At 33.5% G+C, this 6,000-nt stretch overlaps 1 pseudogene; it reads left to right on the forward strand.

Annotated features, from left to right (window-relative positions):
• Positions 1–3,722: 3,722 nt before the first annotated feature.
• On the forward strand, positions 3,723–3,821 carry LOC140432960 (U6 spliceosomal RNA; annotated as a pseudogene).
• Positions 3,822–6,000: the final 2,179 nt, after the last annotated feature.

Below are 6,000 nucleotides of genomic sequence, written 5' to 3' on the forward strand. Positions count from 1 at the left end.
AATGTCACTGGCATTTATATAACTGTCAAAGTAATATACTAAATTATAATAAAAAATAATATAGACATTATTTTGGGATATACTTGGGAATAACTTTCAATCGGAATACTAGTGTTGACTGTATACCATTGTTAAAAAATCGGAAGGAAGCGTAAAACTTATTGTGTAGTTCTTGGTCTTAACCAGACCATCATCAGTGATACTTAAATATTTGCAAAAAGCCACTTACAAAAAGGTTAAACCCTTTAACGGGCAAAATAGAAGGGCCAAAAATTATATTTTTTGTAATCATTGGGTTTTAGGGGAATATAATTTAATAATTAGTAATCACAGCATAATTTTGATGGTAGTTTTGGAGTTTTGTGTGGAGTTACATATATGTACCGCTGAGCGTTCCCAGAAAAAAAAAGAACTAAATTACTTAATGACATAATACTACATCATATCCTGCGCAAAGAATATCTGAACGTTTTTGCATCTGTTTATTACTACAATGGCAGCATCTTCTACAAGTCCTTTTCATAGGTATACAGTGTGTCCGTAAAGTATGGAATAAATTCGATATTTCCTAAATGAAAAGCCTTTTTAAAAAAATCTCAAACACGACGATTTTTAAATTTAATGTTCTACATTTTACAATAAAATTTCATTATACAAGGTGATACACATTACAGTAATGTCATCGGCTCTTTTTTTTTTAATGTAACAACCTTAATTTTAGTACATTTTTAGATCGATAAAAATGAGCTGATTCCAAAAAAGTTAATAATACTGGGGATTTAAGGGATATAATTTGAAAGATATGTGCTTAGAAAATTAATTTTTATTAACTTATAATATTTATAAATTATAAATAAATTATAATAAATAACTTGAAAGTAATCCAGTAATTAATACATGACTTAATCTTAAATGTTCGAATTGTAGCCCTTGATGTATTTGACAGTAACCCAAACGTTGTACAAATTCTTGTAGAACCTTGTTTATGCTTTCTTGAGAAACCTTGTTTATTTCTTTACGATTTCTTGTTTTTAAGTCTCCAATATTTGCAGGTTTCGTTTTATAAACAACATTCTTTAAATGACCCCACATAAAATAATCCAAAGGATTGAGGTCTGGCGACCTCGCTGGCCATTCAATATGTCCACGTCTTCCAATCCGCCTGTTCGGAAAAATTTCGTTTAGGTACCTTCGATTATCTAAAGCATAATGCGGAGGCGCACCATCCTGTTGAAACCATAAACTTTTATCAAAACCTCCAATAATTGTACTGGGGAATAAATTAACTAAAGTAGGTACGAGATACCCATTTAAAAATTGAAGGTATGCTGGCCCGTTTAAATTACCTTCGAAATAGTAGGTTCCAATGATTTTATTTCTTACGATGACAGCCCATACCTTTTACCAGTTTACCTTTTGCGGGTATTGTGTATGATGTTTCCGCATCCAGTTGGAGTTTTCTTTTGCCCAGTATCTACAATTCTGACGGTTGACCTCGCCATTTAATTTTCATGTAGCCTCATCAGAAAAAATAATATTTTGAACCAAGAGAGGGTTTCGGTGGCTGTTATCCATCTTTATTTCGCAAAATTGTATTCTTTGATCTGGATCATCCTCGTTTAATTCCTGTACAACTGTGCATTTTACTTACTTTACTTACTTTTACGTACTTTGTGTACCGTTGTTTTGCAAACATCAAGATCACTACTAACCTTACGAACAGAAGTGTGAGCATCTTCTTCAAAAGCAAGTAGAACATCAACTGTTGTAACATAATTTACAGAGGGACGACCTAATTTGCGTGCATTTTCAACCGTACCAGTTTCTCGAAATTTCTTTTTAATCTTACTTACTGTTGACTGCGTGATGGGTATTTCTGGTTATTTATCATTAAATAAATTACACACTTCCATCTGAGTTCGCAATTTGTCTCCATACGCAATCATCATGAGTATTTCAATTCTTTGCTTTACACTCAAATTCATTTCTACTTAAAATTAATTCTAAGCAATAATACAGAACATTTACGAATTAATACAATTATTGTACTACTTAATTGTTATTGAACGTTACTAAAAATAATTACAGTTTACCAAAAACTAGAAGTAGGCTACTTTTTTGCAATTATTGATAATAAATAATTTATTTTCTAAGAGCATATCTTTCAAATTATATCCATTAGACCCGAGTATTATACAGTTGTTACATTTAAAAACAGAGCCGATGACGTCATCACTGTAATGTGTTTCACCTTGTATAATGAAATTTTATTGTAAAATGTAGAACATTAAATTTAAAAATCGACGTGTTTTAGATTTTTTTAAAAAGGCTTTTCATTTAGGAAATATCGAATTTACCATACTTTACGGACACACTTTATGCCCACATAACGTAACCTTTTTACATTAAAAGGAGTAGTTCTAATTTCCAGATTATTTCTTTTCATTTCTCGACTAAGTCGAATTGATTTGCTAAGTTTAGAGGGGCTGAATATGAACCAATTAGTCGTGATGCTCATAAAGACCTAAATTTTAAATGTAACAAGGACTTTTCCCTTGAATAAGATTATCGTAACACTGCCTGTTATAGTATATTATGAAATAACTATTAATAATTCCAGAAAGTAATAAAAAAATCTATCCACCACCTTCTATTTTTCCAAGAAATGCTGTAAGTAACAAAGTAGATCCAGGTAATCTACGCCTTCCATATATTTGTTATAATCTGTAACATAATGTTGGGCACTTGGGCATCCCATCATCGTGGCCTATGCTAAGTAGAGTACGCCACATCACCTAAAGTTAAAAAGTACCTAAAGAATTTTAAGACTTAAGTTTAGTGGTACATTTACATAACATTTAATATGTGATGGCTAAACGGACCTCGGTACATATATGTACCACTTTTTAAACAAAAAATGTCCCAATATCAATCGAGTTTCGAATATAATCATTGAGAATATAATTATATTGAGATACACTTTATTTCAAAATTCTAAATTGGTATGCGTGAGAATAGTCCTTGACAACAATTGTTAAGGTTAATTTACACTATTAACAAACTAAAATCTAACTAATAATAGATATTTTCAAGGATTTAACAAGAAACTATTGCAAAAATAAACGGAAATCAGTAGGGCACTTTATAATTTTATAATAAAGATTTTGATACTTACTTCTACTTGATATATCACTACTAGATTGTTAAAACAATGAAAACAAGATCGCGGAAGCCCACGATGGCAATCGACGCTCACTGGTATCGATTTGTACCGCTTTATGATATCATTTTAGTTTTTTCTTCAAAATCTTCTTCTTTTGATCTCGCTATTCCGAGGTTTTGTTTATTTTAACAATCTACGAGTATTAAGTTACAGAAAACAGCAAGTGGTACAAATATGTACCATTAACCTATAAAGGGTTAAAAACCTTTGATTTATACATAAAATGACAATTTCGATGATTCGGTATAACCGACATTATGTCATAAAATGACATGTCTTTAATAACTTTCATAAAAACTTCGTATGTTCCCTTTTAGTTAACTCTAGAATTAACGACACTCGTTATTAAATTCATTGTTCAAATACCATTTTATATATAAACCGGTTTTTAAGCCTTTTTTAAGCGACTTGTAAATCTTCAAGTATCACTGATGATCTGATAAGATCAAAAACGTTTTGATATTTTGTAACTCTTTTGGATAGTTTCATTATTAATTTAATATACTCGGGGTACATGTACTAAAAATAGAATACAGACAAGCTTAACATGACCCCTACACAAGGATAACATACAAAATCTGAACCGTTCCACATTTTTATTGTTATTTTTTTATGTATTAAAATGTCTTATATCTTAACATGTCTTAAGCATAATGAATACGTTGGAGTATTATGTAAAAGAGCCATTGAAACACATAAAATTTGAAGATCAGGTGCATCAAGAATAATTCTACAACAAACGAAGATAATTATGGCATGCTATATTATAGCAAACATGCCTCCTCCCAACATGAACTGGTACAAACCATAATTTCAAGTGATTATTGGTGTAAAAACCATTCTATTTCACGAAGATACTTCCACATCTCTAATAAAATTATCTGGACAGGCTTGAAAAACTCAATGCCTAAATTTAGTCATTTTAAAAAGACGTGGATTTAAATAAAATTTTCTTGCTAAAATCTTACGACATAGGTAAAAATTTATTTAATAAAGTCTTCTTATAGACTAAGCATACCTCTGTGGATTTAAAGAAATATTTTGTGCGACAGGTAAATTTTTGAATTTTGTTATTCTACTTAAAATAGGATAAGGTTGGGTAGAACCCCGATTATACGAAAATAGTAACGCAAAGAGTATCTGACTGGAATTTATTTTCAATTATAGTATAGCTAAATCCAGTTCTTGTCTAATCGAGATTGCATGAGCCCAAGATGCAGAAGTTAACATGAAATAATCACATATTGTATCCTATTTATTTATTTATTTATCGTATGGAAATTAAAACACATTTAGAACAAATACACAAACACTAGTAATATAGGTATTTGACAAACTTTAAATAGTTACAAACAAACATCAAGTGTATTTATATAATCAATTGACTCTGAAGTTGCAAACAGGAAGTCTTCAGGGCTACCATTGTAGGATCTTGAGGGACACTCTTGAATAATGTGGTTGATGGTTTGGTTCTCCCCACAGTCACATTGAGGAGACGGGTTCTTTCCCCATTTATGTAGCATGTATGCACATCTGGTTCGGATTCTATTTAGAGTGGACCATGTTTTGCGTGGAAGATCAAAACCTGGTGGCTTGTGGGTAATGCAGGGCATGTTATTTTGCCATTCGTTCCATTCTTGGGACCATGCATTCGTGATGTTGAACTCCTCATGTATCATTCTTGCCGTTTTCATTGGTGGTTTTCTAGAACGGAGACGGGTATTTCGTGCATCCTCGGTATCTTGGTGGATCGGCAGGTTTATATTGATCATGATCTTTTTGTATTCACGTGTAAGTGTGTCGACTCGTCGTAAATGTGGAGGTGGGATGTGACTTAATACTGGAAGCCATTGGTGCAGCTGATTGTCGACCTTTTTTACGTGTGGACTGTGTAGCCAGACTGGAGCACAATATTCAGTGGTCGAGAAAACAAGGGCTAAGGCAGTAGAGCGGAGAGTGGAAACCGATGCTCCCCAGGTGGTACCGCAGAGCTTCTGTATAATGTTATTTCTTGTACTCAACTTTTGGGCAGTTTTTGTTAAATGCTCTTTAAATGATAGCGTTCTGTCTAGTGTTACGCCCAGGTACTTCGGTGTTTTGTTGTGGGTAAGTGTGGTATTTTCAAACCGTATGTTGAGTTCCTTTCCAGCAAGTTTATTGTTCAGGTGAAAGCAACTAACTTCTGTTTTGGATGCATTTGGTTGAAGTCGCCACTTGCGAAAATATTTGCCCAATGTATATAAGTCTGCCGTCAGAACTTCTTCAGACGTTTCTAGTATTCTGCATCCGTGTAGCGAGGGCCCAATCATCGGCGTATCCGAACTTTCTTGACTGTGTTTCCGGCATATCTGCTAGGTATAAGCTAAATAGTAGTGGAGAGAGCACTGACCCCTGTGGTACGCCATTCTTAAGTTTCTTTGGTAGGCTGATATCTGTGCCCATCACTACTTGAAACATTCGGTCGTTGAGCATGCTATCTATTAGGCGTGCTATTGGTTTACAGGGGATTGCATGGAGAATTTTGTATATAAGGCCCTCTCTCCATACTGTATCGTAAGCTGCCGAGAGATCAATAAATGCCGCTGAAGTTTTAAGTCTTCTTTTGAAACCCGCTTCGATGTAGGTGGTGAGTGACATTACCTGGTCTGCACAGCTTCGTTCTGGTCGAAAAATCCGCTTGTTCGACTGGGATCGCCTGGAACAGTTCTGTACTGATTCTATTATATATAAGCCTCTCTAATAGTTTGTAGATGGCAGAGAGAAGCGCAATTGGTCTG

Source organism: Diabrotica undecimpunctata, chromosome 1 (assembly GCF_040954645.1).
Source record: "Diabrotica undecimpunctata isolate CICGRU chromosome 1, icDiaUnde3, whole genome shotgun sequence".
In the NCBI taxonomy this organism is placed as follows: Eukaryota; Metazoa; Arthropoda; class Insecta; order Coleoptera; family Chrysomelidae; genus Diabrotica; species Diabrotica undecimpunctata.